This window comes from Solanum pennellii, chromosome 1, assembly GCF_001406875.1.
Source record: "Solanum pennellii chromosome 1, SPENNV200".
NCBI lineage: Eukaryota > Viridiplantae > Streptophyta > Magnoliopsida > Solanales > Solanaceae > Solanum > Solanum pennellii.
The window spans coordinates 33410442-33438204 of NC_028637.1; the positions used below are offsets into that span (position 1 = coordinate 33410442).

General features: G+C 34.1%; 1 long non-coding RNA gene across 1 annotated transcript in view; it reads right to left on the bottom strand.

The window, feature by feature from the left end:
* LOC107030374 overlaps positions 1-27043 on the bottom strand; it is a 33018-nt gene extending 5975 nt beyond the window's left edge. Inside the window, exons 1-2 of the long non-coding RNA XR_001458098.2 lie at positions 26590-27043; positions 5178-5244 (exon numbers count right to left, since the gene is read on the bottom strand). This is a non-coding gene — a long non-coding RNA (uncharacterized LOC107030374). The remainder of the gene's footprint in view (positions 1-5177; positions 5245-26589) is intronic.
* Positions 27044-27763: the final 720 nt, after the last annotated feature.

The following is a 27763-nucleotide window of genomic DNA, read 5'->3' on the forward strand; positions in this document are numbered from 1 at the left end:
AGAAACAGTTATCAGTCTACTAGTATATGAGTACGAACTATTTCAAATGAAGGAAGGAGAGACCATTGAAGGAATGTTTGCTCGACTAGGTAAGATCATTGGGGAACTCAAAGCCTTAGGAAAAACCTATAATCAAATAGAGCACATACAAAGAGTTATTCGAAGCTTACCACCTCAATGGTACGCAAAGGTTGTTGATATAGAAAGCATGATCTGAACAACCTAACCTACGTTGAAGTAAGAGGAGATCTAACCGGTTATGAGAAAACTCATCTGAGCAAGAAAAACAAAGAAGACAACAAGAAGAAGACGGTGGCCTTTAAAGCAGAACAAGAAGACAAAGGAGAAGATGAAGTAGTAGAAGAGGAAATTTCTCTAATCACCAAATTAGTCATGGAATCCTTTAGAAGGTCAAGAAACAATAGAAGAGGAAGAATTTTGGGAAAGGTAAGTACATTGCTGATCAATCAAGAAACGATGGAAAATGCTCTGAATGTGGACAATATGGACATATAGCTAGAGACTTTCCAGAAGCAAAGAAAAATCATTCCAGAGGAAACCATAAAAATAAAGCACTAAGTAGCTGGAGCGATGAGCAAAACTTTGAAAATGGACATGAAGAAATTGGAAACATATGCTTCATAGCAGTCGGAGAGTCAAGCAAAGAGGTATCTAACAACTGTAATAATTTGAGAAATCTGCTACATCATGTTGTGGCTGATCAAAAAAGAATTTTAATTGATTTTCAAAATATTCAAAATGATAAAAAGGAATTTGGAAATTAAATTGGAAGACAGTGAAGTAGAAAAATATCTTCTACATGATGAAATTTATGAAGTAAAAACTAATTTTGGTAACTCACAAAACAGATCAAAGACTTTCTCAAAAAGATCTAGCAGTAAAAAATCTTCAGATGGAAATTATGTTGCTTCAATCAGTCCTAAAATTCGACTGAACCAAAACCCAACATCAGCAATTCCATCTGTGACGAAGATATTCCCAAATATTACAATTACTGTGGAAAGTCAGGACATTTATCTTACAATCGCAGATTCCGAAATTATGATTCATCTAAATGGATCTGGAGACCTAAAAATTCAGATAGCTCTAACCTCAAAGTACCCAAAAAGATTTGGGTACCTTAAAGAAGATAATTATTTTGTTTTGCAGGAACTCCACAGGAAAACAAAAGCAAAATGGTAGTTGGATAGAGGATGTTCGAATCACATGACAGGAAACAAAAATTTATTTAAATCTATTGTTGAGTATAAACGAGGCAGAATCCATTTTGTTGACAACTCTAAAGGAATGGTAATTTGTATGAGACAATCACGTTAAAAGATGCCTGTGATATTACAAATGTATACATCGTTGCAGGGCTTAAGTATAATCTATTAAGCATCAGTCAACTATGTGTCTCAAATCTTGAAGTCTGCTTTCAAAAGAATAAATGTTTAATTGAGGATCATTCTGGAAACAATCTACTACATGAAAGAAAAGAATAGAATGTGTACATCCTCGATTCTTTGAAGAACAACGGAGAACACATATTCCTTGTATCGATGACAGATGATACATGGATTTGGCATAAGAAACTTTGTCAAACATATGCGTCTAATTGAAAAATTAGCCAAAAATGAACTTGTTATTGGACTGCCTAAACTGGACTGCTCAAAGGATCATATATGTGATGCATGTCAAATGGATAAGCAAACTCGAAACTCTTTTTTCTTATAAAGATATTGTTTCTACAAATAAACCCCTACAGTTACTACACATGGACCTGTTTGGACCCACGAGAACAGCAAGCATCGTAGGAAAAAAGGTATGCATTCGTAATTTTAGATTATTACACTCGTTTTACTTGGGTTATGTTTTTGTCAATAAAGACGATACTTTAAAAATATTTGAGTTCTTCAGTGAAAACATTCAGCGAGACAAAGGGTATTATATTTCATCTATAAGAAGTGATCATGGAGGTGAATTTGAGAACAAACTATTTGAGAATTTTTGCAATGAAAATGGATATACACACAACTTATCATCACCCCAGTCACCGCAAAAAAAATGAAATAGTAGAATGAAAAAAAGAACGTTACAAGACATGGCAAGAACAATGATCATTGAGCATCCCTGCCACACAAATTCTGGTCAGAAGATATAAGCACGTTTGTCATGTACTAAATCGATGTTTAACTAAACCTATTCTCAAGAAAACACCACATGAACTATGAAATGGTAAAAACCTAACATCGGATATTTTCATCCCTTCGGATGCAAATGTTTTGTCCACAATTATGGTAAAGACAACATCGGTAAGTTTGATGCTCGCAGTGATGAAGTTATTTTTCTTGATTACTCTAACTCTAGTAGATCTTATAGAGTATTCAATAGAAGCTTAGCTTACATGAAGAATCCATTCATGTTGTTTTTTATGATACTAATAAATCTGTTAATTTTAGAATTAACAATGATGATGAAGATAGTCAACTATCTATATCAACTCAAAAGGAAACAAACAATGCAAAAGAATCGATTACTGAGAAACAGCCTGCTAATCCTACTGTTGAGACAGTTCCAAATGAATGACGAAGCGAACAAAACTATCCAAACAAATTCATTATTGGACATCCAAGTGAACGCATGAAAACTAGAGGATCAAGAAGAAATGAGACACAAGTTGCCTATCTCTCAATTGAACCAAAAAAAACTGAATGATGCTCTTGCATATGAACACTGGGTTTAAGTAATGAAAGAAAAACTAGAACAATTTTATAAAAATCAGGTATGGACCTTGGTACCCAAACCTCAAAAAAAGTTTATCTTGGAACAAAATGGCTCTAATGGAACAAACGTAACGAATCTGGAGAAGTAATTTTAAACAAAGCTACACTAGTGGCTTAAGGATACTCCCAATAGGAAGGAGTGACTATGATGAAATATTCCATCATGTTGCAAAATTAGAATCTATTTGCTTACTTTTGGAATTTGCTGCTTATAATGGTTTTAAGTTATTTTAAATGAATGTAAAAAGCGCGTTCTGAAACGGTTTTATCGAAGAAGAAGTCTTTGTAAAGCATCCTCGCGGCTTTGAAAATTCTAAATTTCGTTATCATGTTTTGAAACTTTCAAAAGAGCTTTACATTCATAAACAGGCACCTCGTGCATGGTATGATCGTCTCAGCAATTTTCTGATAAATCGTGGTTTTTCTAGAGGAAAAATTGATACTACAGTTTTTATTAACCGGTCTTCGTCTGGAATCTTATATACAAATTTATGTTGATGACATTATTTTTGAAAGTACTAATAATTCGTTGCGCAAGGAATTTTCTGAGCTTATGCAAAGTTAATTTGAAATGGGTATGATGGGTGAGTTAACATTTTCTCCCGGGCTTCAAATTCATCAATCAGAGAAGGGCATATTAATCAATCTAACTAACTACTGTAAGGAACTTATTAAAAATCATTATGGAAAACTCAAAATCATTAGGAAATCCAATGATTCGAATTTCTCCCTTAACAAGGATGAAGAAGGTAAGAACGTCAACGAAACAAAATACAGAGGTATGATCGCCTCACTACTGTATCTTATTGCTAGTCGACCAAACATTATTTTCAGTGTTTGTAAATGTAAGATTTCAGTCATCTCCCAAAGAATATCGTCTTACTGCTATAAACCGCATTACTCGGTATTTAGTAGGGACTTGCTCCTTCGGATTATGGTACCCAAAAGAAAAAAAATCTTGAGGGTTTTTCTGATGCTGACTATGCAGGTGATAAATATGACAGATAAAGTACCAGTGAATCATGCCAAGTTTTGGGGAAATCTTTCATTTCATGGAACAACAAAAAATAGGGCTTTGTTTCTCTTTCTAATACTAAAGAAGAGTATATTGCTATTGGTCAATGTTGTACTCAAATTTTATGGATAGTTCATCAATTGAGTGATTATGATCTCTTTTTTAAACCTCTTAAAGTTATGTGCGATAACAACAGTGCTATTTGTATCTAAAAATTCTTCACATCATTCTCGGGCTAAGCATATTGACATAAAATATCATATCATCCAAGATCCTGTTTTAAATGGTAATATTGAAATCTCTTTCATAGGTACTAATTTTCAACTGGCTGATATTTTTACTAAACCACTTTTTGAAGAACAATTTTGTTTCCTTCGAAAATCTCTTAATATTGTAGAAAAATCCCTTTCTTTGCCTAAATTATTTCTTGCATTAATTGTTTACTCTTCTTTCCATATTTTTTTCCTTGAATATTGTATTACCCTTTATTCTTCTGCCTCTCCTCTTGGCTGTGTTTATTGGGTCGTGCTACCCTTGTTAAGACTTAGCTTTTCATTTTTTAGTTTTTTCCTGGTACTCTATGTTGTTTCCTTTTTGCTGATGCCAAAGGATGAGAGTTTATCTCTATGTCTTATGAACCGGGTTTGTTTTGTTTGTTATATTTGATGCACTGCGCTATAGCCTGATAGAATAACTATTACTAATCTCTGATTAGTTAGTTGCTTATGATCTATTTTATGTTTTTTCTACCTGGGGCTTCTTTTATGCTATATTTTATCTATGAAACACAATGCTCAGTAAGATGGCTCAAGTATTCCTACACAATTCCATATACTACAAAGCTGCTACTCAGGGGAAGCTACCTACAAACTTAGTCGACCGCTCTATTCATGGGGAGCTAACCACAATCCTGACATCGCAGAGTTGACTACAAAAAAATGAAAGTACCTCTACTATATTGTCTCATCATCAATAAGGGGGAGATTGTTATTGTATAGTTTTTATAATTGTCACCCCTCAAGCTACCCCCGAGATGCGCACACGGGACCTAGGACCACAAGTGATCCCAAGCTAACCCACCTTGCATGATCATCAGCATACTAAATATAATAAACTGATGAGGAAGCTAAATCATAAGTAAAATGAAAATATGGGGAATACCCATATATTATAACTAAGTAAAATGAAGACAAATGAGATCAATAAAACGAGATATTAACTCAATATCAAGCTGAAACTCACTATGTTTGAAAATAGCCTCTAACTGATTAGAAATGTTAGGACAGACTCCATCTAAGTCTAGCAAAACTGAAACTAAAGGACTAAAATACTGAAAAGGAACACATTATTGTTATCCTAGGAGAATAAGGACTCACTACTGATTCTGCTGAATTGGAGATCTGGAACCGATCTAAGTGTGATGTTGATGCTCAGAACCTGAACCTATATCACGAAAAGATTTAGCGCATGTGTGTGTCAGTAAATGAAAGGTACTAAGCATGTAGCATAGAGTAAAACTTAAATAATACATCATCGAACAAGCAAAAAAGCAAGTATATTATTCTTCACATGATATACTGAATGATGAGCTAATTGGAAGCAATGAAAAAATTTATAACATGCTCAGGCTGAATACTAACTGAACTGTAAATATGGCCAATGCAATAAATATGACTGAAGTGAAAGGGCTATTATTAATTGATAATAAAACCACATGAGCTATATATGGAGTCCGATGTAGACATCCCATCGAGAGGATCCAATATACCCTGCTAGAGATATAAAAACATACTGTTGTGATTACTAAATTGATACCCACAAAGCGGACTTACAACTTACTTGGCTAGTAGTTCTGGGACTATTTGGCTACACTAAACCCTAGTTCAACTCGGTATTATGCTACTCCCAATGAATTTAGTGGTTAAATGATTATGACGAAGTTTTCGTAAATATTGAATAGCTCAAACTAAACATGCAACAGAGAGTGCAATAATTAATTTGATTATGATGCATTAATAACTAAGGCATGTATATCTGAAGTAATTGAAATATCTGACCTAGCATGTGTAATTTAAGAACTAAAGAAATACATATCTAGGGTTCCGAAATTTATACAATAAACTTTGTAATAACATGGTAATCTGATTTGGAACATATAACTAACTAATTCATGATAATCTAATGAAGTTATAGAAACCCTAGGTCTAATCATTATAAGGGAATCAAGAATCTGACTGATATCTAGGGATCTAATGGGTGAAAGGAACCCACTAGTGAAACCCCACATATCCGTTGATGAATTCCACGGAAAAAATCTTCAATTTTGGGGCTGGAGTTGATTGAAACTTTCAGCGTTCTTGAACTATTGTTGTTGACCTTTTCCTCCTCTCTTGCTTCTCAGTTTCCAAGTTCTGATAAATGATTTTCACATGGGAAATTTCTAGTTATGTTTCTAGGTTTAAATTGACTAAAACCTCATGATTTAGGGCCTAAACAACGTAGCTTATGGGCCAAATGAACAAGGAAAAGAATAAAAGACCCCTTACGTAAAAGCTGTCAGAATCACTAATGGAGTCGACTGACGGTCCGTACTTGTCGACCATTAATTGTGGATGAGATCTCAAAGTTAGATGGTGCATCGATATAGTCAACTGATGCACCGTAAGTTGACTGACGATTCATACTGGTCGACCGTCGTTTGTGACTGAGAACTCAAAGTTGATGGGCCCATTGACAGAGTCGACTTATGGACCGTAACTCAACTGACGGTCCGTACTAGTCCACTGTCATTCGCAACTGAGAACTGGATGTTAGCTTGTCAATTTATGGAGTCGGCTGACAAATCGTAAGTGGGCTAACAGTCTGTACTGATCGATCGTCATTCACGACTGAAAACTGAGAGTTGATTGGTCAATCGATGGAGTTGACTAACAGACTGTAAGTCGACTGATGCTATGTACTAGTCGACTGTCATTCACGACTAAGAACTAGGAGTTGTATGTCCCATCGATGGAGTTACAAATGGACCTTAAGTCGACTGACGATCCATAGTTGGCTCCGACGCTATCACCAGCATCTTCTGAAAATCTATATTTTGGTTGTGTGTTGGAAACGGGGTGTTACATCATCTCCCCTTGGGACTATTCATCCTATAATGAAAACAAAATTAGCTGAAAGGGAGGGAGAGGATTGCAATACCTACCACTAAACACTAAGAACTGAAATTCTGATTGACCTGAGTTCCAAGAACATGCAAATATACTGAAAATGCAAGTACAAACTGAGGGAACATGATTCTACGACTGAATTAACGCATGAATGATTGAAAAACTCAAGAGGAACTATTACCTCAAGCTTGAGTGGAATCGGAAGGAAAGAGGTGAGGATACTTGGCTGTCATGGCTGCTTCTGCTTCCCAAGCAGCTCCCTCTATAGACTAACTCCTCCACAAAACCTTGAGTGAAGCGACTTCTTTGTTTCTCAACCTTCTAACAGTCAAGGATCTGAACATGTACATCCTCATAGACTATCTTTAATAGCCACACTCTCTAATGGCACACGAAGGCTGGATCACCCAGAGACTTCTTCAAAAGTGAGATGTGGAAGACTGGATGCACTGCTGCTAGTTTTTCTTGCAATCTAACTCATATGCCACTTTGGCAACCCTTTTTAAGATCTTGTAAGGGGCTACATATCTAGGACTGAGCTCCCCTTTCTTTCCAAACCTCATCACCCCCTTCATAGGTGAAAGTTTAAAGAAACCCAGTCAACAACTTGGAACTCTAGTTCCCTTCTCCTTACATGTGTATAAAATTTCTGACGACTTTGGGTTGTCTTAAGTCTATGTCTAATGAGTTACACTTTCTCCATAGCATAAAGGACTGAATATGGTCCTATCAAAGCTGCTTCACCTACTTTTAACCAACCAAACGGAGATCTACATGTACACCCATATAGTGCCTCATAAGGGCCATTTGAATGCTGGAATGGTAGCTATTGTTGTAGGCGAACTCAATAAGAGAAATGTGATCATCCCAACTACCCTTGAAATCAATCACACAATCTCTCAACATATCCTCTAGGGTATGAATGGTACGCTTTGCTTGTTCATCTATCTACAAATGAAATGATGTGCTAAGGTTAACCTTAGTACCAAGACCTTTATGAAAAGTCTTAAAATAATTAGAGTAAACAGAGGACCTCTATCTGAGATGATAGACAAGGGAACCCCATGCAACCTCACAATTTCATTAATGTAAATCCTTGCATAGTCCTCCGCTAAATTTGTAGTCTTAACCGCAAAAAAGCTAGAATATTTAGTCATCTTATCAACTATCACCCAAGTGAAGTCATGTTGTCATCGAGTACGAGGTAACCCTGTGATGAAATCCATAATGATCACTTACCACTTCCAAGTAGGAATGTTGACCTCTTGAGTCATACCCCCTGGTTTGTTATGTTCTACGTTAACTTTCTTGCAATATGGGCACTTACTCACAAAATCTGCTATATCCCTTTTCATACCATTCTACCAGTAGACTTCCCGCAGTTAGCGGTACATCTTTGTTGCACCCAGATGAATAGAATGTGTGGAGTTATGGGATTTATCAAGAATATGTTGTCTCAACTCACCCACATCAGGAACACACAATCTACCCTGGTAGCGAAGTACACTATCTTCCCCTTGGGAGAAAACCTCAACTTTCTGATTATGAACTTCACCCTTAAGTTCAAGCAAGATTGGATCCCTGTCTTGCTTTTCTTTAACCTCCACTACAAAGAAGATTCTTCCTTATTCTCAACTGTTACACGAGTGTTTGATATGCTAATAAAGAGAACTCCCATTCGAGCAAACCTATGAACATCCTTCACTACTTCCTTCCTTTCTTTCTCAACATGGGCTACAATAGCCATAAATAATCCACTAAGAGAATCTTCTACTACATTCGCCTTACAAGGATGATAATGCACACTATTACCATAATTCATAAGGAACCCAAGCCATCTTCCTCTGGAAAAGATTTAACTTTTTCTGGGTGAACACATATTGAAGCCTCTTATGGTTAGTGAATGCATCTACATGAACACCATACAAGTAGTGTCTCCAATCTTGAGTTCAAACACCACTCCTGCAAGCTCAAGGTAAAGAGTTGGATAGTTCTTCCCATACACCTTAAGCTTTTTAGAAGCATAAGCTATAACCTTTTCTCGCTGCATTAATACACAACCTAGGCCAACACTTGATGCATCTCAATAGATCAAATAATCATCTAAACCCTCTGGTAGAGTCAAAAAAGGAGTTCTAGTCAATCTAGTTTTCAATTCTGTAAAGCTTTTCTCACAATCATCTGACCACTGAAACTTGACCATCTTTTGGGTATACCTAGTCAATGGTGAGGCTATGGATGAAAATCCTTTCACGAACCTTTTGTATTAACCCGCTAGACCTAAAAAACTTCAGATTTCTATAGAAGAGGTAGGTCTAGGTCATTGTTTTACTACTTCTATATTTTCTGAATCCACTCAGATCCCCTTTCTAGATACAATGTGACCAAGGAAAGAAACAGATTGCAACCAGAACACACATTTGCTGAACTTAGGGAATAATTTGAAGTCTTCGAGAGTCTACAAAACAACTCTCAAATGACTCGCATGTTCTTCCTCATTCCTAAAGTAAATGAGAATATAACAATAATGATGATAACGAACAAGTCCAAGTACTGACACTCTGTTTGTCAAATCCATGAAAGCTACTTGAGCATTAGTTAGTCCAAATGACATAACTACAAATTCATAATGACCATACCGAGTTCTGAATGCTCTTTTTGGAATGTCTCTATCTTTGACTTGAGCATTTGATAACCCAATCTGAGGTCTATATTCGAGAAATGACTAGCAGCCTGAAGTTGGTCAACAGGTAATCAATCGTAGGAATGGGACACATTTTCTTTATTATGACCTAGTTCAACTGTCTATGGTCAATGCACATTATAAGAGAACCATGTTTCTTCTTTACGAACAACGTTGGTGCACCCCATGATGAAATATTAGGTCTTATGAAACCCTTATCTAGAAGGTCTTTAAACTTATATTTCAATTCCTTAAGCTCTGCTGGAGCCATTTTGTAAGGAGGAATATAAATAGGTTGGGTATCTAGAAGCAGATCTATTCCTAATTCAATTTCCCTTACGGGAGGAACTCCGGGAAGATCTTCTGGTAACACTTCTGGAAATTCACTGACTACTAGAACTGACTCAAGATTTAGGGTTTCAGAGCTAGAATCCTTAACCCGAACTAGATGATAAATATAACCTTTTGAGATCATCTTTCTAGCCTTAAGATAAGAAATGAATCGACCCATAGGTGCTAAGCTACTAACCTTCAATTCTAAGATGGGTTCGTTTGGAAAGTGAAGACGAACAATCCTAGTTCTACAATGATTGAGGCTTAACATGATCGTATACAATCCATGCCTAGAATGATATCAAAGTCTACCATTTCTAACTCTACAAGATCTGCTGAGGTGACTTTTGATATATTGTGACAGGGCATTTTTTCTGTATACCCGTCTAGCTATGACAGGGTCACCAATTGGAATACAGACTGAGAAAAGTTTTGAGAGAGTTTCTTGACTAACACTGAATTGGACAGCTACGTAAGGAGTTACAAAGGAGAGAGTAGCCCCTGGATCTAACAAAGCATAAATATCAAGGTCAAAGAATCGTAACTTACCAGTGACTACATCAGGAGAACCTTTCTGATCCTGGCGAGCATGAAGAGCATATAACCTATTATGGCACTGACCGCCACCTGTACCAGATGAGTTGCCCTGTTAAGTTGGGCAACATGCCAGTGCTACTAATGTTGTAGACTGAGCTCCACTATTACTACCTCCTTGACACTGTCTCGAAGGAAAACCTCTCAGCATATGACCAAACTGACCACATCCAAAGCGTACTTCCATTCTTGCGGGACACTCGCTCGGATGGTTCTTACCACACTTACGACAAGTGGGTTAAATACAGGTGCCTAAAACACTTTCCTAAGACTTAGATATTGGTGCACTAACCTTTTGATTATACTTGTTCTTAGGGGGTGGAACACTAGTTGACGAAGGAGCTGGGGTCGAAGACTTTTGCTGAAATTATCAGCGATTTCCACCACTCGATTATTACTGAGAGTAGTCATAGTTCCCAGTCCTAGACTTCTTATTATCCTTGGCATGTTGCCTAAACTTATCAGCCTCAATCTACTGAGCATGAGTCATAGGCCTAGAGATGTTCATGTATCCAGTAACATAGCATTTCTGCACTCTGTTTTGACCAAATCTGACATCCATAGAAGAAATGATTCATCTTAGCCCTGGATTCAACAACTATGTGAGGATTATAGCTTGAGAGTTGGTTAAACTTGAGCCCATTCTCTTGACAGTTATGTTACCCTGCATTAAGTTCATGAATTCCTAGGCCTTTGCTTCTCTCAACTCTATCAGAAAACCTATCAAAAAAGGTCTCACTAAAGCAATCCCAAGTAATACGAACTGCATCTATACCCCTATTTTCCTTCCACTAAGTGTACCAGATATGAACACCATCTTTTAGCTGGTATGATGCCAACTCAACCCGATCATTCCTAGTGACCTGTATCACCTTAAAGATATTCTTGATCTCGTCTAAGAAATTCTGGGGATCCTTACTAGTCTGCGATCCTAAGAATTCAGGCGGATTCATCCTAACAAAATCGCAGACCCTAGTGTTATTGATCGACCATTTGCTTTCACATAATCTTGAACCCGCTGATTGTTCTTGTTGGCGACTCTCTGAGCCAACATCTGATTGGCACTACTGAATTCAACATTGGAGACTTCCTAATATGGGACTGGAGGAGCTTTGTTTGCATTCCTTGCATTCGCATTTCTGGCGTTAGCTCTACAAAGAGGCATGATTTGAAACGTAGAATGTCGAGTTAGAATGGAATTAGATCATACCTTACGCACGATAAAAGTAATAAGAAAGTGAAGTGTTTCCTAAAACACTTCATAGTCTCCCTCTCATTAGATGTGGTGTACTTCACCCATGAAAAGTACTCTACTTGGTGCAATTTTTTAAATATCCTAGACACTTAATCCTAGTGCTCTAAAACCAAGCTTGTCACGCCCCGAGCTACCCCCGAGATGCGTACACGAGACTTAGGATCACAAGTGGTCCCAAGAAAATAGTTGGCATGATCATGAGCATACTAAATATAATAAACTAATGTGAAAAATAAATCATAAATAAAATTAAAAGATGGGGAATACCCATATACTATAACTAAGATATATGAAAATTGATGAGTTTAATGCAAAAAAGATATTAACTTAATACCAAGCTGAAACTAACTACTCCCTCTGTCTCTATTTGCTTATCCATATTTCCTTTAATATATTTCCCTATTTACTTGTCCATTTTAACAAATCAAGAAAGGACAATATATTTTTTCCTAATATGCTCTTATTTAATTCTAGAAAATTCCTAGTACTACTTAGTTGTAATGCATGCTTTTTGGAATACATTTATTATACTTGGGGAGTTGCATAATCTTTTATGTTAAAGATTAAAATTGTAACTAACCTATGATAATAATAGGTGTCTTAATATGTGTGCCACTTCTAAAGTGGACAACTAAATAGACACAGAGGGAGTATGTCTTAAAATAGTCTCTGACTGACTAGAATTGTTGGGACAGACCATAGCTAAATCTAGCAAAACTGAAACTAAAGGACTAAAATACTGAAACTCATGATTGTTGTCCTCGGAGAATGAGGAATCACTACCGATTCTGTTGAACTGGAGATAGGGAACCGATGTAAGCATGATCTGGATTTTGAGAACCTTAAACTACATCACGAGAAGATTTAGCACACGTATGCGTCTGTACTTGAAAGGTATTGAGCATGTAAGGTAGAGTAACGGTAAAATAATACATAACTGAAAAAGCAAAAAACCAAGTATATTATTCTGAACATGATATATTGAATGCTGAGCTAACTTGATGCAATGACAAAATTTATAACATACTGAGGTTGTATACTAACTGAACAGTTAATATGGTCAATGTAATAGAGTCTGACTGAACTGTGGGAGATACTAATAACCAATGATGAAACCACATGAGCTAAATGTGGAGTGCGACGTATACGCCCCATCGAGAGACCCAACATACCCGTCAAGAGGTATAAAGGCATGATGGCGTAATCACTAAACCGATGCTCACATAGGGGACTTACAACCTACTTGTTTAGTAATTTTTGGACTATTTGGGTATGCTAAACCCTAGTCCAACTCGATATTATGCGACTCCGAATGAATTTAGTGGTTGACTGATTATGACTTATTTTTTTGTAAATAATGGATATCTCAAGATGAACATGCAACTAAGAATGCAACAATCAATCTGATAATGATGCATTTTTAGCTGAGGCATGTATATCTGAAGTCATTGATATATCTGACCTACATGTGTAATTAAGAACTAAAGATATACATAACTAGGGTTCTAAAATTTATGCAATGAACTGAGTAATAACATGGTAATCTGATTTGGAACATATAACTAACTCATGATAATATTATGAAGTTGTAGAAACTTTAGGTCTAATCATGATAAGGGAATCAAGAATCTGAGTAATATATAGGGATCTAACGGGTGAAAGGAACCCACTTGTTAAATGACACATACCAAGTGCTGCTTTCCACGGAGAAATCATTCTGTTTTGAGGCTGGAATTGATGGAAACTTTCTGTGTTCTTGAACTAGGGTTGTTGACCTTTTTCTCCTCTCTTGCTTCTAATTTCTAAGTTTTGATTAATGATTTTGACTTGGGTAAGTTCTAGTGATGTTTCTAGGCTTAAATTGACTAAAACCTTATGATTTAGGGTCTAAACTACGTAGCTTAGGGTCAAAACGAATAAGGAAAAGACCAAAAGACCCCTGACTTAAGAGCTGTTGGAATCTTTGACGGAGTCAATTGATGTACAGTAAGTCAACAGACAGTCCATACTGGTCAACCGTCGTTTGTGACTGAGAACTCAAAGTCAGATAGAGAATCGATGGAGTGAACTGACAGACGGTAACTTGACTTACGGTCCGTACTGGTCGATCATCGTTTCTGGCTGAGAACGGAAGTTTATTAGCCCATCGATGGAGTCGACTAACAGACCATAAGCCAACTGATGGTCCGTATGAGTTGACCATCGGCCGTGACTGAGAACTGAAATTTAGCTGGTTAATCAACGGAGTCGACTGATAGAGCGTAAGTTGATTGACGGTCCATACTAGTTGACCGTCATTTGCAACTAAGAACTGTGAGTTGACTGGTCAATCGATGGAACCGAATGATAGACAGTAAGTCGACTGAAAGTTCATACTGGCCGATCTTCATTCGCGACTGAAAACAGGGAGTTGACTGGTCCGTTGATGGGGTCGTCTGACGGACCGTAAAACGACTGACGGTCTGTAGTTGGCTCCATCGGTAACACCTGCAACTTCTGAAAATCTCCATTTTTGGTCTGTTATAGATATGGGGTGTTACAATAATAATCAGTTGCCTTCTTAGGACTACTCAACTCACCAAAAAGGAAAGGATCATGTCAGAAAAGATTCTCATGTAAGAATCACCATTCAAGGAGCCAAAGTCTAAATTGCACAAATCAGGGATGATTTGCAATTCAGAGGAAGATATCAAACAACTGTCAAACAATTTAGAAAATGTTAAAGATCTCAATCAAATCCGCAATAATTATAATTAACCAAGTAAGGGATCCCCAACAACAACACATACTCTGAGAAAACTACAAGAAGAAATAACACAAGAAAGGAAGAAATCTTTAATTGACCACATATAATTCAAGAAAGATGCAAGAAGGAATCACGCAAGAACGAAAGTAATCCTCAACGGCTACACAGGATAAGTGATCACAGTGGCTATCTGAAAATAATTAAGGTTGTCGAATCATGGATGAGCCTTAATATTTATTCTTGTAAAATAAGGATTCCTTTCCTTATTTCAAAAGATCAAATCTCTTGGGTTGTCATCTCCTCTAAGAACAAATTCAAATCTAGACTTTATAGAAGGACATCATACTGCAAGAACAAAAATTGCAGAACAAGTCTGAATAATATCACTACTCCTTACTCTACTTTAAATAAACATTGTATTCTTACTGTGTAAACAAAAAAGAGAGAAGAGACAAAATATTGTTGGTAAGGTTTTGTAACAAAGAGAGAAAAGAAAACTGAGTGCTGTTCTTGGAACTACCTTAAATCATGTACTCATATCAAGAAGTTTGTAAAGCCTGAAGAGAACACTCTTGAAACCCAAGGGGACTGTACGTAAGATTCACTTCGGTTCCGAAGCAGTATAAAACATCTTTGTCAAGTTTGCTTTCCGCAGTTTCTGCTATGTTTTATTGATCAAATAACTATAGTCAACTGAAGCCTTACCTTTAATCAACAACTCACAACAGAACTAACGAAAAATCAACAATTCGTCCCCCTCTTGCACTTTCATATATTTATTTCAATTTGATAAGGTTCAATCATGTAATTAATCGTATCTCACTATTATTACCTTATAGACGATATTTGTTGTATATTTTTCTTGTCATCTAATCAGATATGTTTTGCAAGTGTATTCCGCTCAATCTATTTATATGTCATATGAACATGTGGAGAACAACTAAATTTATTTTTTAGAACTATTTTTGCATATTACTTTTTATTTTATTATTTATAACTAGAGCTGTCAATATGGGTTCGTCCACCCCATTCAGGTTATTCCATACAGGTTTTGAAATATGAAGGGTCAAGCTGCGCTAGCCCATTTTTTGTGTGGGCACGTAAATGGTCGGCCCAACCTAGAACTATGTGCGCTACGTCTTACCGGACCGCCTTTTTTTCGTTAAAGTTTATTTTTTATAATTTTTAAAAATAAATTATAATTTAAAATATTATCATAAATATCAACAAGATAATATTACATGGTGTTAGTATTTAATAAAATCCACAAATAAAATTGTCTTTATAATATTTATTAAGTTTGATTTCAAGTAAAATCATAAATAGCTAAATAAAAATATAATCATAATAATTTTACAATAGTCATAATAAAACACAAAACAATGAAAATATTCCATAGGCTGCAACCTGTGCAATGATTCCTAGAAATTTTAGGGAATTTTTATTTTATGTTAGACCTATTATATAAACATAATTTATATTTAAATTGTATTATTTCAAACTTTGAACTTGTTTTGAGTAAAAGCTCTTGTTATTTTTAATACTCTATTTTTTTTATTTTTAATTAACTTTTATTTGGCATAGGGTCGGCCCTGTCTATATTTCTCAAGCCCTACAAATCTTGCGGGTTTATTCAGGTCGAGCTAAAAACCTTTTTCATAAATGGGCTCCACTAATCGTGCTGCGACCCTATTAAATAACAAGTTAGGCCAGGACGGCACAACGCACTTAGCCCATATTAACGACTATAGTTATAACATAATAGATGACGTTCTCTATTTTGGTCTTCATATTTGACCTCTCAATTGACTGTGGACATAAATCAAAGATATTTATCTGACTGTTCAAAGTTAACTAAGAAATTTTTTTTACCGAATAAACTATCTTACACCCTACAAAGATATAGTTCACATACTTATAAAAAAATTTCAATTAATTCGCTAAGAATGATTTGTCCAAGGACAAATAGAAACATCATGTTATCACATATATAGGAGTGGTATAATAATATGAAGATTTTTGGTAAAATATTTAATATAAGGACTGATAGAGGCTACAATGGAAATAATTAATGTAATAACAATGAGATTTGTAATATTATAACTAAAGAGTGTGAATAACATTTGCAATAATTTGTTAATAACTAAAAGAATTTATAATGTTATAACTAAAGACTTAATGTGCAACAAATGAATTTCTAATAAATTTTATACATACATAAATAAATATTACTTTTAATTAATGTTACTATTTTTTATAGGTAATAGATTTTAATTTAGTGTTTGGACAAAATGAAAATGTTTATTCCATGTTATTGAATACAAAATTTATTTTTTTAATGATTAATTTTAAATGATTCATATATATTCACATATTTTCACATTTATTGAGACTATTTTGTTTTAGAACAAAATCTCAGAAAATTTTTAGATAATATATTTTAAAGTTAGAAGATCTTGTTAACTTTATAATACAATCATGTCATATAGAAATACATACTATATATATATATATATATTTTTTTTATGCACGTGCGTTGCACATGAAAATCAAATCATGTACCACACTATTTTTAAAATAATATGAATATTGCTAAATAAAAAATTAGTCACTCTTAAAGTCTCTTAGTTACACCTTTTAAATAAACTTTCTATTCCCTTCCCATGATGCATTGCTTTGTCATTGTTATTTTGTAGGTGTTTTTACTTTTAATGTAATATAATATAAATAATATTGATATCAAATATATAAGATATGCTAAATTGGATATTTTTCGTTGAGTATTACATTAATATCACATTCATATTATGGAGTGTTCTAATTTCACTAACTTTTAGATTGTCAACTTTTGTAAATCAAACTTGAGGTTTTAAAAAGAGAAGAATAGAAAACATTAAGAAACATAGTTTAAAATGTGAGGAAACCCCTCCATTTTATGGTTAAAAATGTGTAGTGTTAGTATGTGCACATTGTTGCTTAGCATAAAAATATAGAAGATATATTAAATTAAGTGTTTTAGTAATAATAATAATAATAATAAAATAATAATAATAATAATTAAAAATAATGATTAATAATAATAATAATAATATTTTAAAATGTAGTTTTAAAATTTGATGAAGATCATCTTTTTTACGGCCAACAAAGGGTAGTGTATGAAAAACTCCTTGTAGTGCCTTATAAAAAGGAAGTCACACCCTTTTATAAAAGTCACAACCCTTCAAAAAGGTCAAAACTCATTGAAAAAGTCATAACTCTTCGAAAAAGTCGAAATCTTTCGGAAAAGTCACAACTCTTTGGAAAAGTCGCAACCCTATAGAAGGTCACAACTTTTTAGAAAAGTTATAACTCTACAAAAATGTCATACCCCTTGAATGTGAAAAATTGTTTGCCTTTAATATAATATAATTTAATACACATAAATAAATATAATAAAATAGAAAATATAGAATATATACTACATTTTCATTTTTATATTGGGGGGGGGGGGGTTATAACAATAATTTAATTTAGATTATAAATTCATTATTTTAAAGTAGTTAGGTAAAAAAAAAAAAGAAGATAAATATAGATTGGTAAAATTTTAAGTTGAAAGGAAACTTCAAAAAAAATTAAGAAGACTTATAATTTAAGGTTCACATGTTGAATATATAAAAATGTATTTTAACTTTGTGTCTTAAATACGTGTCCTATATTAAACTAAATAAAAATAAAAGTACAAGACATAAATTGAAAACGAAAGAGTATTTATTAAATGTAGTTTGAATTCTTCAAACATATTTTTGATCAAATACGTTTTCTTCAACTATTCGAGACTTTTCAAATTCTGAATATCAAGATGTAGTTTATGCAACGGAAATCATTGAACTTCTTCTAGAGTAATAGTTGCTGCAAAAGTGTACTTTATGGTGATGAAAATGAGTGCATATTAGTTATCAAGATTCTTTTCTCATTTGAAGTTGAGTTATTTCATTTTTTTCATTAATTTTTATTGATCTATCTAATTTACCCATAAAAATATTGAAATTGCATAATCAATAACTCTCATAATCTTCTTTGTTTTATGTAGAAGAATATAAAACTTACAAATTTCGTAGCTTAAAAGTGGTAGAAACCCCCTTCATTTATAGGAAACAAAAGATAGTATGAAAAGATTCTTATCTTTTCTTTTCGGGAAAATGTGCAAGTACCCCCCTAGATTATGACCGAAATTTTAGAGACACACCTTAACTAAACTAAGGTCCTATTAACCCTTGAACTAATTTTTTTTTATAATTTTATACACCTTTTGTATTACGTGGCACACTCCGTGAGTCCACACAATTGAGGCGCGTGAGAGATACTCAAATGCCACGTAAGCCAAAAAGGTGCATAAAATTACACAATAAATAAGTTCATGAGGGTAATAGGACCTTAGTTTAGTTAAGGTGTGTTTCTTTGATTTCGGTCATAATCTAGGGGGTACTTACACATTTTCCCTTTCTTCTTAGATAAGTCACAACCCTTCTAAAAGATTACAATTTTTCGGAAATGTCATAACTCAACTAAAAATTCATAACTCTATAAAAAAAACAAGTCACAACCTTTCGAAAAAAGTCACTACCCATCAATGTGCAAAGGTGTCTGTTTTTAATATAGTATAGTGTATATAAATATAGAATATATAATTAATTGGGTGTTTTGAGTTGGGGTATTATAGTACTTTTAAGATTCAAGTTAGGGAGTTCATGCTTTAAGGTAGTATAGATATAGATATAGATATAGTTAAAGAATATAATCTCTTAGGTTAGAACAATTTACTTCATTAGAATAATAGTACCTCATATTCCGCTAAACTTCGATGAACTCACTCAATGACGATAAATCATAAAAAATTCTTATCATGCAAGAATAAGAAGAATAGAGGATTTAAAAATATGGTTGAAAAATGAGAGGAAACCTATTTACTGATAGTCAACAAAGGTAGTCAAAATCTTTTCAAGAAGTCACAATCCTTTGCAAAAGTCACAACTTCTTGAAAAAGCCGCAACTCATTGAAAAATCTCAACCCTTTGAAAAAAAAATCACAACTTATTAGAAAAGTCACAACTTATTAGAAAAGTCACAACTCATCGAAAAAGTCACAACCTAAGTTAGGTATATTATAGTAACTTAACATTCAACATAGAAGTTCATGTTTTTAAGGTAATATTGATATATATAGATATATATAGAAGATATAGATAGATATAGATGTATAATTTTGGAGGTTTTCTGTCTTTAAAAAGACAAATATTTTAAAAACACGTAGGTTACGTTCAAGGCAAATACTTGATTCTATAAATCTCAAGGTTTATGCAAGAATTCTAATTTAATGCAATGGCCAAATGTCATTAAACCATCTTGTTTATGTGTGTGGGTATCTTGTCTTTGCATCAGGGTGCTACCTGCTTCTTATTAGTATTCTTTTTACTCTACTTGCTGATTCCTTATTGCTTTTTTATATTGTTAAAGCCATAGCAATAGAACTTTCATACTTCTTTATATATATACATATATATATATATATATATGATCATTTTACGTTGGGTTGGAAAATGATGCCTATGATGTACCAAGTGTTTTTATACTCATTCTACACTTCTAAGTCATTTTCTAATGCCACCCTTAGAACGAGCCACCCTCGTTGAGCAACAGATCTCCCGAGGGCAGTGAAGACTTGGATCATGGTGAGTTCTTGGCATCCAGATATTTTTTCATTCCTTCCCTTGTGTTTGTAGATGTATTTTACATTTATATTAGACAGAGTTTATGTAGATAGATTTTATGTACTTAGACACTTTTTTACCAGTAACATCAGGTCCCGAGTTTATATTCTTTTGTATAGTTTCTTCTTTCTTGGTCTCTTTTCGGCCAGTTTGCATAGTTGTGTGTCGTATTTACATATCTATGCTATGGAACCTACTTCCTCTCTCAATTTCTCCTTCCACGTTATTCATTCTAGTTTCTTATTGTCTTCCACTTTGGGTTTTGTCCTTCCTACTTGGAGAGGAGGGCTATAGTAGGCATCATCATGGCTCTAATTTGAGTCTTGAGTACTTGGTATCAAAACTCTAAGTTCACCGGTCTTACCTATACAATATCAAGTGACTTTAAGTCTCACATATTGGTACAATGATTTTTGTATCCAATCTTCGAAAGGTTATAGGGAATTCTCAGGAAATATTTTACTTTTCTTGTTCCGTATTGTAAATTCGTGACTACAACAACTTCTAAGATTCATTTTTTTCATTCTTCCTCATATGGCTGGGAAAATATCATTCATGAGAAGGTCATATACTCTTCCACATTAAAATGGAGCTCCATCAAGTTTTAGAGGCCAAGGTCGACCTGGGGGTCAAGGAAGAGAAAAAGTTAAGGTAAAAGATTGAGATCACAAGAGGGCATTATTAACAAAGCCTATTATAGAGGATGAGTAGGTTCACCATCAGTTTGATGGTGTGGGGACATCCGAGCCTGCGCAAATATTTATTGCCATGCAATTTTACATGACACTCTAGCAGAGATCCTCAACTTCATTGATGGTACATCTTAGGTGGGCGCTTAGACTGACTTAGACTGGTTATTCAACTAGACGAGGCTCATACTTTAGCTTAGGTAGGGCACTAGGTGGATATGCTACAGGGGTGAAGTCTTCTACTATGGTTCCTCACTTAATGGTTGAGTCAGTTTTGACAATTGCACCGCCTAAGGCAACTAGGCGTGTCATGTGTTATGAGGAGAAAAAGATGTTAGGACGAATAATTAGATTGGGTCCCCCAAGGTTTTCCAGTTTAAAAGCGAAGATGCACAGAAGTTTCTAGTGAATTTCTAAGAGAGGTGGCAGATGCTTGGTCTCATTGAGTCACACATAGTTGATGACACTTCTTTCTTTATTTATGGGCCAGCGAAGCAGTAGTGGAGGTCTTCTCTTGAGAGTAGACCAACTGGGTCCTCCTATGTTATTAGCTCAGTTCTCTAAAGCTTTTTTAGAGAGAATATGGGATGACTTCACATATCTATTATAGGAACTTATGTCAATTTTAGAGTATGATAGCTCTATATGTTATCCATTGATGCACTACACTTATGGAAATAGAGCATAAGTGTTATTTTTCCCTTGGCATGCTACATAGTAGATGGTAGTGTTGGGATATTAATTCAATTATATATTTTATCATGTGAACATCATCTAGTGAATACTTCGTGATTCATATGAGAGTAACTACAAGAGGCCCCCATTGTAAGAGTGGTTTCACCAGGTCTTAGTCATGTGGTATGGGTTTCAAAGGTAGAGGCTACCCACAATAGTTTTAGACTAGTAGAATGTTGTCTGCTTCACAAATTAAAAATGATGATTTTAGGGTCTCATTGGTCAGGGAAGCAAAGCTTTGGATCATAGTTCTCGGGATTCACACTAGGATTATATCGATTATAATGGGTGGTCGGGTCCAACCAGGTCATCTTAACATATTTGTTATAGTAGGAGATGCTATAAGTGTGGTGTGTTGGGCTACTATGCTAGATATTGTCCTATGATTCATTACCACATGTGATAGGGTTCGTAGTTTCAAGCTCATAAGGCTTTGATATAGTCTACTAAAAGTGGCACACAAGGTAGAAGGGGTGGTCCCTAGGGTAATTGAGTTGTTTCTCAATCATTAAGGTTAGGTTATCGAGGTAAATTCGGCATTATAAATTTTTTTAGATAAGCCATAGGGGGGAGATTTCAGGTGTTGTCATCATAGGTAGGATGTTTGTCACTCAAAAATCCTCTTATTCTTTGTTTGATTCGAGATTTATTTATTCATTTGTGTGTTCTGATTATGCTACACGTTCGAATTTATCTTGTGAGACTCTGCACGTTCGTATGCGTGTAGCTATCTCTGTAGGTGATTTTTTAGCAATGGATCAAGTGTATAGATCTCGTGTGGTAACCATCTTGGATATGACACTTGGTAGACATGATTGAGTTGGATACGATAGATTTTGATGTGATATTACGCATGTATTGAATCTTTCTTTATAATGCGGTCTTGGATTGCTTTTCCAATACGATCACTTTGAGCATGCACGGTATCCCTCCAATTGTGGGGACGGGTGTGATAGCTATATGTGAGGGGTGTGATATAATTTTTTATAGTACGAGGGTTTGTAGGAAGGGTTGTATAGATTATCTTTCTTATGTTTGGGATGCCACTAGAAAAATTCCTTCTAACAAGGTAGTTCTTGTTTTTAGAAAGTTTTGTTATGTGTTTCCTTCTTTCTTTCTACCCGGTCCTAGCCTACTTCTCCTACTGAGGTGTAGAGTTTGTTTGCTTAGCATGCTGCTACATAAGAGTTTGTGAATGTATTTTCTTCGACTGTAGTACCTTTGACTATATTGACTCATAACAATGTATGTTTAAAGTGGTTCGGCGAGTGTTATGAGCTGATCTTTCTGAAGTTCACGACCTTGTTGACTTAACCTTTGATTTGGAAACTTCTTGTTGAACTCAATGGATTTATAGTCTACTATGATGCTTTTTGTGTTAGAATGGGTTGTGTCTTGATGAAACATGTAAGAGTTGTTATATACTTTTCTAGGAAGTTGAACATTCAGGAGAGGAAGTACGCCACTTCTAACTTGGAGTTAGTAGCGATAGTATTTGCGTTGAAGATTTGGAGGCACTACTTGTATGCAATTCTATGTGTGGTATTCACCAATCAGCGTACTCTTTATTACATTTTTAGAGAGAATCGCCTTAATGTGAGACATCCTAGGTTGTTGGAGTTCCTGAATGACTATGATGTGACAATTCTCTATCACCTAAACAAGACCAATGTTGTAGAAGATCCCTTGAACCAGAAAGCAACATTTATGGGGAGATTGGATTTCTTAGACGTTGAAGAGAGACTTTTTTCTTTGGATATTCTATCCCTAGACAATAAGATGATTCATCTTGATATTTCTGAGTTGAGACAAAAATGATCGTGTGTGTGGAGGTTATGTCTTCTTTGATGGAGCAGATTCAAGAACAACAATTTTAGGACATGAGGTTGAGAGTGATTCAATATAGATTTCTTCACTGGGAGGCTAAGAAGTTGGCCTTCGATCCATAGGGCGTTTGAGGATCGGGGGTCATATCTGTATTTCTAGAGTTAGGGATTTGGTTTGGTTTACTTTGTAGGAGTCCCGTTGTTTTAGATATTCTTTTCATCCTAGTACGATGAAAATGTATTATGATCTAATGCACCACTATTGGTGGTGTGATATTAAGAGGGACATTGCGACATTTGCGGCTAGATACTTGAACCATCAGTGGGTGAAGTTACCAATAGAGGAAAGGTGGTTTGACCCAAAAGTTACCCATTCTGGAGTGGAAGTGGGAGCCATAGCTATGGACTTTATGATATGATTTCCGTGTACTTTTTAATGTGGCTATTTGGGTCATGATAAATTAATTGAACAAGTCTTCTAACTTTTGGATTTTGAGCTGGACAAAAATGGACACAAAAATTTCTAGTCTTTCTAAAAAAATTAAAAAATCATAAGTAGTTAGTACTCAATAACTTTTTGATTCTAATAACTAAATAAATTGTAATACAAAATTGATAAACTTAATATTTTAACTCTGACTCGAAATTAGGTAAGGGATTCATTAAAGCAGTCAGCATTTACAGGTAGATTTTCTCTACCATGGTCCCAAAATTTACCCTTTTAAAACTAATAATTTCATGATGATGTAAAGTAATTTTTTTACCTTCTCATAGTTTTACACTTAATATTAATTTTGCAATATTATAAAAACAAAGAGTAATTGAATATATTTGAACTTAGAAAAGGACCCCATGGAACAATGCAACTCAAATCAAGTTGTTTTCTATCTCATACTTAGGGATAATTTGAGATATCTTCCTCCAGATTTCGCTCTATCTCACTCACCTCTCCTGTGGTTTACGATATTACGTCTACCTCCCTTACTTCCTTTTCTTGTAACCATTCTGTAAAACTATTAAAAATAAATATAAATTAATCTATATTTGACAATTTATCCTTATATATAAAAATTTAGATTTGATTTTCAAAGATTTTTCTCTATTTGTTGGATCATGTTTCTTCTTCGCTCGTGGAAATATTTAACTAGAACAAAATCTGGTCGTTCTTATCTAATTTCTCTCTTGGAGAGTTTATTTTTATATTTTATTTGAAGAAAACTAATGAAGCTTAATGAGAAGCAAATGATAAAATTCAATCAAATATTAGGATTGTTCATGAAGTCAAAACAATACATATGAAGCTACAGAAATATAGGACTAGCTTGATCACATAATTTGACTATATGTACTTCCAACACAAAATTTCCAGTAAACAAAAGCATGCAGAAAGTTGTAAAAAAATGGAAAAAAAAAGTTGTAAAAAAATGGAAAAAAAAAATTAAAATATCTGCTAACTTTTGTCTAATATGAATCAACATAGATAAACAAAAAGGCAAGCCCATCACATATATCTCTCAACTAATTTATTCAATAATCAAATTAAGACTAACTTTTTTACCGAAACATAATTAAAATAATAACACTAGATTGTAATTAATTAATCCCAAGCAACATAGAAAAGGAATTAAATCATAAATCTAGCAGGTGCAAGATACTTGAACTAATCTACACAAAACATGAGATGTGTAGGACTAAAAAAAAACTAGCAGTTAATCTCAACAGATTCATATCATGTTTAAAGATTAACAAATGTAAATGCAATTTGATCAAAGTTTTAAACCAATTTTAATTTATTTTATAAGAAAAACGAACAGAGACAAGGAAAATACGAGATAATCTTGCACCAAAATAATTTGGCAAATTCAAACAAGGATCTCATTACAGTTAATCGGTCACATAAATCAACTTAAGATCACTTAACATATGCTATCATCTAAACTGACAAGAGGCTTATGTTTAAACTGGAAAAAATGAACTAACGCCTAGGAAGATCAGCCACAAATAATAAATGGAAAGCATTGCAAATTAAAGAAGAAATAACAAATTTCTACTCTAAAAATATTGTTTACTCTAAAATATTGAGAGAACTCAAAAGGGCTTAAAATCTAATGAAAACTTTTTCTGTGAACTTTAAAGAATCTGAAAATAATAACATTGCAACAAAAGCTTTCTTCTCTAAACTATTGCCCAAAATAAGACATCAAACATAGACACACATAGACCAAGATATTAAAGGAATACAATTAAAGCAAACTTGAAAGAAAACCTATACATATTTCTATCCATATTGTGCTTCAATCAAGACAAATAAACTTCAACAATAAACAACTTTTGGCAAAAAACATAACAAACTTTCGCTACACAACAAATGAGTAACTTTAAAACCAACGAGGCTCAAAATAGTATTCTCAGACCAAGCAACCCAATGTTAAAGAATACGCAACTTAAATTTCTAATAATATGTGTTCAAAGAGGGTAGATAGAAGGGAGGAAACCATCAGTTGTATAACATGGATAAAAAGAAAAATTAATGAAACAAGTAAGAAAGATATGTTAAAACAAAGGAGCATATATTTCATGCATAGCTACAAGCTTTGAGCAAATAAAAGGCTACTGTACATTCATATTTAAACTGAACTGATTGCTCAAAGAATTAGGAATTTGCCGATATGACACAGAAATTAAAAGAAAAATCGGACATGAATGAAGCTAATACCAATCCATCCAATACTAGAGCATCAATCATATTATTTAATTTTCCCACAATATACAAATTTTAATTGGTGAAGCAAGATAGAAACGAGATCACCGCTTAGGCAGAGTTTAATACAACATGTACAAACTAGTTAGGAAAAAATAAAGAACTGAAAAAAATGGAGGGGATATTACTAACTATCCACCAAATTCTAACATTCAGTAACTAAAACACAGCTAAAGCACATACAGGGCTATGAGTACATAAACAAAACAGAACTAGAAGTTAAAAGCAAACAAAATTAAAGAAAGAATTTACCTATTTCCGTGCAGCGAAATGGACAACGAGTTTGACGGAGGTAATTCCACAACTCGAACAACCGAAAAATTTTAACTATTGAGACGATAATTCCCAAAACTTTTAAGGGGTACTCTCAGAACTCAAAAACGCCTCCAAAGTGAATGAAGAGGGCTTATATAGAAACTCCAAAAATCCTAAAAATCTGAGAATATTTCGATGTGGAAGGTTCTAGTGAGTTGGAATCGTACTAATTCAAACGAAACTGAGTGGAGGATCGTTTGATTCCAAGAGAAGGACGAAGAGCACATGAGATGCAAACACCTGTCTTCGTTTGTACTATTGGGATACTAAAAGGATAAGGAGGGAGTAGAGGACGACATAGGTATGTGTCGGGTTCGCTGGAACTCGGTTTGCTGGATCTTGCGTGAAGAAGACGAGCGTGTATGGTTAGTGTTTTTGTATATTTGTAATGTATTCGTTGGGTCTATTTGGGATTATTTGGTGGGTTGTGGGAAAAGGCTGTTGGAAGTGGGCTGAAGGAAGAAAAAATATTTAATGGAGTATATTGTTTTGGGCCAAAATGGGTCTTTTGGACTCATCAAGTTAAGGGTCCAATTGGATATCAAAAGGATAAGGTCCCTTGGTGTTATATTTCATCAACTCGAATTGTTTTAGTTCAAATTTCATAAAACGGAAACGAGATAAATTATGAATTTAATTAATTGTTTAAGCTTCTTAACTTCGACAACATAAAATAATTATTTCGAAGAGAAATACTTTATTAGATTGTGATCAGTTTTAAAGGAAATAAGATACGTACTTATTCGGAAATCTATTTTTGGTAAACATAACTTTCTAAATATTTATAAAAAAAATGTAAAAATTATATAACTCTATATGGTTTAAATGTATAGAGATATATTTTAAAGAAAAAAAGCATTGAAAATGATTTCAAATGTATTTTTGATTTATTTAAAATATTAACTTCAAATTGTTTGAAATTTAAGAAGCTTAAAAATTAATTAAATAGTGGAGGGACAAAATTAGGTATCAACACACATACTTCATAGACGTCATATAATAACTCATTCATTTATCTCCTCAATCAAACCATACTCAACATTGCATATTTAGAGTTCATTTTATCAATACATCATAAGACCTTTCTCATAACCCCAATCAAAGTTTACTA